The sequence below is a fragment of the Helianthus annuus genome, chromosome 12 (genome assembly GCF_002127325.2).
Source record: "Helianthus annuus cultivar XRQ/B chromosome 12, HanXRQr2.0-SUNRISE, whole genome shotgun sequence".
Classification (NCBI taxonomy): domain Eukaryota; kingdom Viridiplantae; phylum Streptophyta; class Magnoliopsida; order Asterales; family Asteraceae; genus Helianthus; species Helianthus annuus.
This window is the reverse complement of record NC_035444.2, coordinates 146,892,129-146,904,291: the sequence shown is the minus strand read 5'-3', so window position 1 is coordinate 146,904,291 and position 12,163 is coordinate 146,892,129. Positions and strand designations below refer to the sequence as shown.

General features: G+C 42.6%; 1 non-coding gene across 1 annotated transcript; it reads right to left on the bottom strand.

The window, feature by feature from the left end:
* Nucleotides 1-3,908: 3,908 nt before the first annotated feature.
* LOC118485357 lies at nucleotides 3,909-4,015 on the bottom strand. Its single transcript, XR_004875657.1, has one exon. It is a non-coding gene; the product is annotated as a small nucleolar RNA R71 (small nucleolar RNA).
* Between the last annotated feature and the right edge of the window lie 8,148 nt (nucleotides 4,016-12,163).

The window sequence follows — 12,163 nt, the reverse complement described above, 5'->3', positions numbered from 1 at the left end:
AGACACTTTTCCGATCCTTTCCAGAATCTTAAAGGGTCCAACATATCGAGGCGCGAGCTTTCCTTTCTAGCCAAATCTGACCACACCCTTCCAAGTTTAGGAGTATGTGGTCGCCAACGTCAAATTTAAGGGGCTTGCGTCGTCTATCGGTGTAACTTTTCTGACGACTCCGAGCTTTCAGCAGATTGTCTCGAATTTGGAGGATTTTGTCAGTCGTTTCTTGCAACAGCTCAGGACCGGTTATCTGCAAGTCTCCGATCTCGTGCCATACAATAGGCGATCGACATTTTCTTCCATATAATGCCTCAAACGGTGCCATTTGAATGCTGGAATGATAACTGTTATTGTACGAGAATTCGACTAAAGTTAAGTATGCATCCCAATTACCACCGAAATCTATGACACATGAACGAAGCATGTCTTCAAGGGTACGAATCGTTCTTTCAGTCTGACCGTCGGTTTGGGGTTGGAAAGCGGTACTTAAATTAAGCGTAGTACCGAGAGCAGATTGAAACGTTTCCCAAAGACGCGAGGTAAACCGACCATCGCGGTCAGAGATGATGTCGCGAGGCGTCCCATGTTGACAAATGATCTCATGGTGTAGATTCGGGCTATTTTTTCTACCTTATAGTCTTCTCGTATCGTCAGAAAATGAGCAAATTTGATCAGACGATCAACGACACCCCAGATGCTGTCGTGATTTGATGGTGTGCGCGAAAGTTTCGTTATGAAGTCCATAGCTATACTCTCCCATTTCCAAACAGGAATCTCGGGTTGGACGAGTAAGCCAGAGGGTCTTTGGTGCTTGGCCTTGACTTTTGAGCAAGTCAGGCACTTCGAAACATAGAGAGCGATATCTTTCTTCATGCCCGGCCACCGGTACTTGTAGCGAAGGTCCTGGTACATTTTATCGGCACCGGGATGAATAGAATATCGAGATTTGTGGGCTTCATTCATCAGAATCTGTCGTAAATCGGTCCGTTTAGGGATCCAAATTCGGTCCAGATAATGGAAAATCCCATTCGACTTATTCACTAACTGGGCTCCATCGTTGAGAATCCTTTCCTTCTTCAAAGTACGTTCGGTGAAACAAGCATGTTGGGCTTTGCGGATGAGAGTTTTGAGATGATGCTGGGCTTGAATATTACGAACGCTATGCAAATAGCTTCGTCTGCTTAGAGCGTCGGCAACGACATTTGCTTTGCCATGATGATAGCGAATCTCACAGTTGTAGTCGTTGAGAAGTTCTACCCATCGGCGTTGACGCATATTAAGTTTTTTCTGGCTGAAGATGTGTTGCAGGCTCCTATGGTCGGTGAAGATCGTACACTTGTGATGTGCATAAAATGCAACATATAAATTACATCAATTGTAGCATAAAACTAACCCTTTTTAGTACTAATGTTGGAAAAAGTGTGCTTTTGTCTTCCTTTTGTATTTTCAGGATTAAATGAGCTCAAAATAACAAAAGAAGCAAAAAGACAGCAAAATCTAACATAAATACAAGAAAGGGAACAAAAGTGACATGCCCGACCCCCCGACAGCATCTTCCCAAGCAAAACAAAGAAGACAGAAGACTGAACACGCCCCGTGCTCAGTGAACACGGGGCCGTGCCCAAGTGCCAGCAGAAAAGACAAACTCATAGAAGCTTCTGTTGCCCACCACGGGGCCGTGCCCAGCGGACACGGGGGCGTGGTCAACTTCCTGCAGGCGCATTTATTGTAATTACGAATTACAATTAATGAAGAGAGAGAGTCAGATGGACACGGGGCCGTGCCCAGCGGACACGGGGTCGTGCTCGAGCTTCTGTTCAGCCTATAAATATGAGTGTTTGGAGCTCTTGCAACTCATCCCTTGGCACACCACCTCTCTCACACTTCACCCACCACCCACCACCACCATAACACCATCATCCATTATCCATCATAGAGTGTGTGAGTCGTCTCGGGATCCAAGATTGATCGTAAGAGTTCTTGACAATCAAAGGCCATGTTTACCTAAGTCTCTTACATCACTTGGTGAAGACAAGTGTTTAGTGTAATACTTTTTATTTTTAATCTTTTGCACCTCTTAATTGGTTTTGTATTAATGACTTTAATTACTAGTTAGTTGTGTTGAAGGTGATTCTTCCTTATCGTTTGTCCGTGGTGTCTTGGCATTATTTTACTGTCTATATAAAATAAAAGATTTTCACCATTCATATCTCCACGGTCTATATGGAGGTATGTTGGCTACCTGGTCGGGGGTTAAGGGAACGGTTTGGTAAGAGTCTTGCCATTGTTCAGTGTATAGATCCTGCAAAGGACCTGGGTCAAATTTAGTAGGACCTCCTTCAATACCTAAAGGTATTGGATGGCGAGGGTCCAAACTCTTTGATCCCCTCATAAGTTAAACTACTATTAAAACTTTAACCCAGCTACTTAGGACTATATCGCTGCTGACTCAGACTACTTAGCTGAGGGTAACGTCGCCTTCAAAAGAGGGGCCTACCACATTATGCATTAATAACTTAATTCATTATCTTTCAATAATCCGACCCTTTAGGATTGTATCCTTGCTGACTCAAACTACTGGGTTGAGGGTAACGTCGCCTTCAAAAGAGGGGCCTACTACAATAACTAAGATAATCTCTTAAACAAGTGCAAAAGTGCGAAAATAATCAAAGGTTACACTACACACGAGTCGGATCCAAGTGATTCATCTTGTCTATCTGTTTTTATTTTTATTTTATTTTTCAGCATTTTAGTTAGTTTCATTTTCTTAGTTTAAAACCTTTTTCTAACATTTTGATTTGGTTAGACATTGAGGATAAACCGGTACTAAACGCTCTTGTGTCCTTGGACGACCTCGGTATCTTACCAACACTATACTACGTCCACGATGGGTGCACTTGCCCATATGTGTGTTTAGTGTTAGTAAATATCGTGTTTTATAAATTTAAAACTTGGCTAAAAAGTGTAAAAAGGGCTTAAAATATATACCTAAAATATAACACTTCACGCACATCAAGTTTTTGGCGCCGTTGTCGGGGACACAAGGATTTTAAGAAAGTTAGGAATCAACGGCCTAATCATTTTTTTATTTTCTTTTTATTTTTTAGGATTTTCTTAATTTTTCAGCTTCTTCAGAGCTCAGCACGGGCCGTGCCTGGTCGGACACGGGCCGTGCCCAGCAGTGTCACTGGCAGTTTTTATTTTCCAAGTTACAGAGGGCTGAGCACGGGGCCATGTCGGTGCAACACGGGGCCGTGTCCAACTTTCCAGTAACAGGGATCCGGAAAATAATCGTTGTATCTCCGACCACGGGCCGTGTTCAGTGAGCACGGGACCGTGGTGAACTTTCTGACCATCATTCTTTTCTGTTTTTATTGCAGGATTTGGAACCAGACGCCACATCTGAACCTTCTACGTAGTGTATTAGCTCCAGTTCTAATAAAGACATAAAAGAACCTCTAGAAGAACCCGAACGCTTTCTCAGAAAAAGACTTAAAGATAAAAACCAAGAGAAGGTTTCGGGGGACCCACTTCCAATGGCGGACCAACGTACCCTCATGGATTACCTACGACCCACCGTAAGTAATCTCGGCGCCGCTATCAATGCACCGAATGTTGAAGCCAATAACTTCGAACTTCGGCCACATTTGATACAAATGCTTCAAAACTCCGCAACCTTTCATGGGCTTGCGGACGAGGATCCCCATCTACATATTACTAATTTCTTAGAAATATGCGATACATTTCGGATCAATGGAGCATCAAATGACGCCATCCGCCTTCGAATGTTTCCATTTTCGCTAAAAGACCGAGCAAAAGCTTGGCTCAATGCCCTCCCTGTTGGTTCGGTAAACACCTGGGATGAACTAGCCCAAAAATTTCTATATAAGTATTTCCCTCCCGCTAAAACGGCTAAATTAATGACTGAAATTAATACATATTCACAAAAGGATGGGGAATCCTTATATGAAACTTGGGAAAGGTTCAAGGAGCTATTGCGAAAGTGTCCCCATCACGGTCTTGCGGTATGGCAACAAGTATCCACCTTCTATAATGGGTTGTTGCCACACACGAGACAAACACTTGACTCTAACTCCGGGGAACTTTTAGGTAATCGCCACCAGCATGAAATATACAATCAAATCGAGGAAATTGCTCAAACCAATTTTCAGTGGCACACTCCCCGAGGCAATAAGTCTATTGCTCCGGGCGCCCATAAGGTTGATGAAAGCACTTCTTTACAAGCCCAAATCGAGGCCCTTTCTTCAAAAATTAAAAAGTTAGAAATGACAAAAACAGTCGCGGTTATGGCTTGTGAAGGGTGTGGTGGGCCACACGAAAATTGGAGTTGTATGAAAGAAACAGATGATCAATCCGAGTCGATAAACTACATTGATAATAGACCTAGGCCGTCGGGTCCTCCAACGGGTACCTACAACCAAGGATGGCGTAACCACCCTAACCTTGGTTGGAGAGAACCCGACAATAGTAGTAACCAACAAAGTCTAAATCAATGAACAAACTTTCAACAACCAAGAAATGAGTCACAAAATTTCCCTCAACAACAAGGTGGACGAGAAAGGCTTGAAGATACTATATCTCGCCTCATCTCCGACACTGAAAAGAAAAACTCGGATCGGTTTCAACAATTGGAATCAAATTTTAGAAATCAACAAGCTAGTATACAAAACATTGAAAAACAAATAAATCAACTAGCTCAAAATTTCTCCGAGAGACCACAAGGCGCGTTACCAAGTAATACCGAAACAAACCCAAAAGCACAAGTTCATCTCATAACATTAAGAAACCGTACCGTGGGTCCCGCGGAACCTCCGCCACCACCAACTGAGGAAAGCACACCACCACCCCAGCAAGAAAAGGCTTCTCCTCTACTTCAAGAGCCGACCAAGGCCCCTCCGGTTCCGTACCCCGGTAGGTTAATTCGTCAAAAGACTAATGAGCAATTCGCAAAATTCGAAAGTCTACTAAAACAATTGCATGTTAATATTCCTTTCATCGAAGTCCTAACTCAAATGCATAAATACTCAAAATTCATGAGGGACTTCCTCACTCATAAAAGGAAAATTGAATCATTGCAATTAGTTAACCTAGGCGAAGAATGCTCCGCCCTCGTACTCAACAAACTTCCCCAAAAGAAAATTGATCCCGGAAGCTTCACAATTCCTTGCTCGATCGGGGAATCCCCCATTCGTAATGCATTAGCCGACCTTGGGGCTAGCATTAACCTCATGCCCGCATCAATGTTCAAACGACTCGGCCTAGGAAAAACGAGCCCTACCAAGATGAGTATACAACTTGCCGATAGGTCCGTTAAATACCCGCAAGGTGTCACTGAAAATCTATTGGTCAAAGTCGACAAATTCGTCTACCCGGCCGACTTTGTCATACTAGATATGGAAGAAGACACCGAAGTCCCCCTTATACTAGGGAGGCCATTTCTAGCCACCGCACAAGCAGTGGTAGACATGAATGACGGAACACTTACTTTGAAGTATGGGGATAAGGAAGTGAAGTTCGAGGATGGGAAGAGAATAGAGGACGATGACCCAGTCAATTACATGAAGGTTATTGATTCGAGTTTGGATGATGCTCTCCGACGGTGCAACATGGGATGCAAAACATCCCGCTCGGAAAACATATAACCTCACTTTGGGTCTAGCCAAGGACCCCTATAAACGTGGTGCACCACGGAGGCATTCCGCGGAACTATCCTTAGTTTAGTTTAATCTTTTAGTTTAATTTTAATTTGCAGGAATAAAACACACTCGTGATGGTAAAGGATAACAAGGGAAACGAGAAACATCGCCCCATGCACGAAAACAGGGCCATCCGACAACAATTTCTTCATTACAGTAAGCTCAGCACGGGCCGTGTCCGCCCAACACGGCCCCGTGCTGCACACTCTGCAGAAAATTGCCCAGTTCAGGTATCTGGACACGGGCCGTGTTCACTGAACACGCCCCCGTGTCCAGGCTTCTGTTTCTTTTCTTTAATTTTTGTCGCTGGCACCTGAACACGGGGCCGTGCCCGGTCACGACGGGGCCGTGTCCAGGATGCCAGTAACATAAAATTTTGCTTTTAACACCATTTTACACATTCAATCAACCTAAAAACTTTTTTTTGGGACACATTGAGGACAATGTGTAATTTAAGTGTGGGGGGATGCTAAAATCTTGAATCTTGCAAGTCCTAATAACAAGCCTTACACAAAACTCTATTGGAACCGCTAATCACCACAATTTTTTTTCAAAAACTTTCATTTTTTTACTTGTCTAAGTTTAAGTTGGAAATTCAAGTTCTAGCAAGGTTATATTTTTACAAGTTTACAACCGATAGCGTCATGATAAAAAGAACCAACATAAGAAAATTATGAAAAGGCATGTCAAACTTAGTTAAAATTTGATTATATATACTTGATCACATAAAAAAACCCTTTCCCACAAAAGTGAGTTTTGAGCCTTTATCGAGCATACAAATACATATATTTACAATAAATGCTCATTTTTCGTTTCTTGTGTGAATAGCCGCCTGGTTCGTACGACTCTAGAACTTGCCACAACAATACATTCCCGGTCCTTACCAACTTAAACCCGAGTAAGTAAATGATGGAGGCATTAGGACTAACCCTTTTTCTTTCTACACCATTATTTTTCATTTTTTTTACCACCTACCCAAAATCCCCCTAGTTAACCCCTTTGAGCCTAAACCTTTTCATTTCTTAACCCAAAACAGTCACCCTTTTTACCCACCTAAACCTTTTTATTTTTAACCCTTTCTTTTAGTAACAACGTTCTGTTTTCTAATGACTCTTCCTAAAAAAAAGATTTTGATGAAACCAAACAAACAAACAAGTTCATCAAAAATAACTTTGTTTGAAGCCAGTGGTTCATCAAAATAAAATGAAAATGTGAAAAATAAAAAGTCTTTCAAAAAACCGACGTTTGTTACGCTTTTCTCCCTTTTACTAACCACTAACCCAACCACCCACCTTTAGCCCAAGCCTAACCCTTCACCCAAAAAAAAGTCCTCTTGATATTTACAAAGGTATATAGTTAAAAAGGAGGAGGATTGATTGCTTGGCAAGCTTATGGTAGGAGTAAGTTCCATGCCGCTCACGTGTGATTCACTAAAAATACACCTTCGGCCGAGTGTTGAGTGATTCCCCGTGAGGTATGTGAACTTGTATATAAATGGAATTTTAAAGAGGTATGCTATGCCCTAATAAGTAATTTATCTTAAGAAATGTTTTTAATAAATCATGACGAATAGGATTGTAAATAAATAAAAATAAAACCTAAATAATCTTGGAAATCCCGACACTCTATGACAAGCCCAAAAACCTTCTCTTCTACCCATTCCACTTGGGAGTGAATAAAGCCACATTATAAAGAGTTTTTCATGAGGACAAGCAAAGATTCAAGTGTGGGGGTATTTGATGTGCATAAAATGCAACATATAAATGACATCAATTGTAGCATAAAACTAACCCTTTTTTAGTACTAATGTTGGAAAAAGTGTGCTTCTGTCTTCCTTTTGTATTTTCAGGATTAAATGAGCTCAAAATAACAAAAGAAGCAAAAAGACAGCAAAATCTAACATAAATACAAGAAAGGTAACAAAAGTGACATGCCCGACCCCCCGACAGCATCTTCCCAAGCAAAACAAAGAAGACAGAAGACTGAACACGCCCCGTGCTCAGTGAACACGGGGCCGTGCCCAAGTGCCAGCAGAAAAGACAAACTCATAGAAGCTTCTGTTGCCCACCACGGGGCCGTGCCCAGCGGACACGGAGGCGTGGTCAACTTCCTGCAGACGCATTTATTGTAATTGCGAATTACAATTAATGAAGAGAGAGAGTCAGATGGACACGGGGCCATGCCCAGCGGACACGGGGCCGTGCCCGAGCTTCTGTTCACCCTATAAATAGGAGTGTTTGGAGCTCTTGCAACTCATCCCTTGGCACACCACCTCTCTCACACTTCACCCACCACCCACCACCACCATAACACCATCATCCATTATCCATCATAGAGTGTGTGAGTCGTCTCGGGATCCAAGATTGATCGTAAGAGTTCTTGACAATCAAAGGCCATGTTTGACTAAGTCTCTTACATCACTTGGTGAAGACAAGTGTTTAGTGTAATACTTTTTATTTTTAATCTTTTGCTCTTTTTAATTGGTTTTGTATTAATGACTTTAATTACTAGTTTCTTATGTTGAAGGTGATTCTTCCTTATCGTTTGTCCGTGGTGTCTTGGCATTATTTTACTGTCTATATAAAATAAAAGATTTTCACCATTCATATCTCCACGGTCTATCTGGAGGTATGTTGGCTACCTGGTCGGGGGTTAAGGGAACGGTTTGGTAAGAGTCTTGCCATTGTTCAGTGTATAGATCCTGCAAAGGACCTGGGTCAAATTTAGTAGGACCTCCTTCAATACCCAAAGGTATTGGATGGCGGGGGTCCAAACTCTTTGATCCCCTCATAAGTTAAACTACTATTAAAACTTTAACCCAGCTACTTAGGACTGTATCCCTGCTGACTCAGGCTACTTAGCTGAGGGTAATGTCGCCTTCAAAAGAGGGGCGTACCCATTATGCATTAATAACTTAATTCATTATCTTTCAATAATCCGACCCTTTAGGATTGTATCCTTGCTGACTCAAACTACTGGGTTGAGTGTAACGTCGCCTTCAAAAGAGGGGCCTACTACAATAACTTAGATAATCTCTTAAACAAGTGCAAAAGTGCAAAAATAATCAAAGGTTACACTACATACGAGTCGGATCCAAGTGATTCATCTTGTCTATCTGTTTTTATTTTTATTTTATTTTTCAGCATTTTAGTTAGTTTCATTTTCTTAGTTAAAACCTTTTTCTAACATTTTGATTTGGTTAGACGTTGAGGATAAACCGGTACTAAAAGCTCTTGTGTCCTTGGACGACCTCGGTATCTTACCAACACTATACTACGTCCACGATGGGTGCACTTGCCCATATGTGTGTTTAGTGTTAGTAAATATCGTTTTTTATAAATTTAAAACTTGGCTAAAAAGTGTAAAAAGGGCTTAAAATATATACCTAAAATATAACACACTTCATGCACATCACTTAATCTTCACTTTAAACACTGATTAGATTGAAATAACAGCAATTAGAATCAGTCTTCACACCGGCAGCACCTCGGTATGGAATACAAGGGCTGTTACTATGATTTCGCTCCAACAAGCTATATATAGCCTTCATGATTCCGCTTGAAACATGCACTTAACAGCTCGAGCGGAATAGCAAGAATGTGATTCCGCTTGAAAATGACCAAAGTCATTTCAAGCGGAATTAGCTCCTCAAGCGAAATCAGACACTTTACAACTTTAAACACCCTATTTGGGGCAGGGGATAAAGATTCTTGATCGTTAGCTTATTCAACTCCCTATAGTCGTTGCACATCCGGAACGACCCATCCTTTTTTTGACGAAAAGGACTGGTGCACCCCAAGGAGAGGTGCTAGGGCGAATAAAGCCTTTGTCAAGTAATTCCTGGACTTGTTATCGGCTTGAGCTTGACGGACATTGATGTTGAAAGTGCGTCTGCGAGCTGCTGGCTGTTGTTGCTGTTGCTGCTGCTGTTGTTCGGGCTGCTGCTGTTATGGCTCTTGCTTCACCACTTGGTTCGGGCACATGTTCGCGAAGTGGTTGGGATCACCACACGCAAAGCAAGCTCTAGCATGGATCGCGGGTGCAGGAGCCGCTTGCTGGCCTTGAGGAGCGGGAAAGAACTTGTTGAGCAGGAGCTGGAGCTGTAGCTTGACGTGGACCAGTACGACAGTTAGCGGTGAAGTGGTTGTACATGTTGCAATGCACACAGTATCTGCAGGCGATTCCCACTGGGTGGTGGTAGGTACCAGTAGGGCAAGCCGGGTGAGGACCAGTATACGCACGCTTGGCTGGCGGTGCATTGGTAACCGGTGCCGCTACATGGCGGTGTTGTAGCTGCGGTTGAGCTGGAACTGATTGGAGCGGGGCGGCAGTAGTGACAGCGCAATTTCTGCTACTGTTGTTGTTGTTCTTCCTCTTGCGATGAGAGGACTTTGAAGATTGCGGAGCGACGACGGTTTCAGCAGTTGCAGCGGTGGTGACTTGATGTAGATTCTTGGAAGTTTTATCCCAGTAACCAGACTTGACTTGCTTGTCGTTGATCTCAACAACGAGTAAAAAGGTTTCCTCAATGGTTGACGTCTTGGCAGCTTGGACGAAATCAGCCACACAATCCGGCAGAGCACGGATATACTTCTTGATGGTGATTTCGGGCGTTTTAACTTGGTCTCAACAGATTATGCTTAGTTGCTTAAAGCGAGCGGTCAAATCAGCGTTGTCACTATCCTTCTGCTTCAGATGCCAGAACTCATCCTCCAACTTTTGGAGCTCGTGGGGAGGGCAGAACTCTTTCATCATCAGGTCCTTCAACTCATCCCACGTCAATCCATAAGCTGCGTCATTTCCTCTCTTGTTTCTCTCAGCCGTCCACCAGTCTAAAGCGCGGGACTGGAAGACGCCGGTGGCATTAACAGTTCGGAGATTGTCAGGACAGTTGCTCTGATGCAGGGTGACTTCAATCGAATTGAACCATTGAAACATGGCCGTAGGACCATCCTCGCCAGTAAATTCTTTCGGACCACGAGCTTTGAATTGCTTGAAGCTAAAAGCAGTCTTTGGTGAATCAGTCCTGGACTCTTCAGAAGACTTGCTAGCGTTTTCATTCAGCTCACTAACAATCTGGGGTATGACTTTCGCTATCTGGTTAGCGACTAGAGAGGCGATGCGTTTGTCATCATGATTGCGTTGAGCTGATCGGGAGTGAAATGATCCAAATGACGACATTGTCTGCAATAGATAGCGCCATAGGATTCAAAACGCTATATAATCGATTCTCACCTCACACGCACTACTACTACTAAAGCTCAGGAACACAGCCAACCATACAAACACATAATCACATAAGCATATAATCACAGAGCACATAAACACGTAAGGCACATAGAGGCACAAGAAGCAGTCAGAATACAGAAACCTATCATTCAAAGTTCGCGCGCGTTCGAGAATAGCGATTGCGATTAGCGAGTACACAACGAGTAACATAGCATGCGATTATCCATAGGTAGTAGCGATTTGTTAGCGTGTTGAGATAGATGTGCAGTGCGGGTCGTGTGTGTCGATCAAAGCAAAAACGAAAAGTGAATAAATCACCAAAATCGAAACACATAAACAGGTAAAATTCACATAATCACATAAATCCACATAAAAGTGACGAATTATCAGAGTTAGCGGCAGCGACTCCAGAATCGAAACACATAAAATAAAGAGATAGGTTGTCTAAGGCTCGATAGACGTCGACTACCCGAAGTGATTCGACTATTCACAAGGACTTTTGGTACACACTTTGGCTTTTGGGACTATGTTCTTGCCTCGATTTGGGCAAATGGCACGCATCCTTCCAGTTACAATGTGACTTCCAGTCATTGGAGTCCGTCGAGACTTTGGTGAGAGTGTCGTAAAAACCAAAATAGAGATCGGAACAAGTCGTCAAGGTTCGGGTTTCACCCCTGACTTAACAATTTCGTTCCTGTTTTGAAAAAAATTGAGAAGAAAATTTGCGTTAAAGTACGAATTTCACTCCTGATTCAACACAAATTCTCTTGTTTATAGATAAAAATGTGGGTCGAACAAGAAATTTAGTCGAGAGTTTGCGGTTTTCACACCTAATCTCGACCTAATCACTCGTTCATTTTCGAAAATTTAGAGTGCAGTGATAGTGTAGTGCAAGCGCGAATAGCGAGAAATAGCAAGTAAGCTCGTACGATAACCCCTAAAGGGCATGCACAAGTTGGTCTGTTGGTACTTAGACTATAGGTGTCACGGCCCCTGACCCGGTTTGACCCGTTTCAGGAGCCGTGGGACAGGAATCCCGTGGTATTTAATTTAGGCGACAGCGGAAGTCTTTTTAAAACAGGATCTTTTAATAATTTAAACTGCTCGTTTCATAACTTAGGGATAAATTCCCGAAATTTACAATAATGTGATTTCTCAGGGAAATCTTTATTTTCAAAACATGTTCATTCATTTATTTACATTGAGCCACTTTTCTAAGCTGG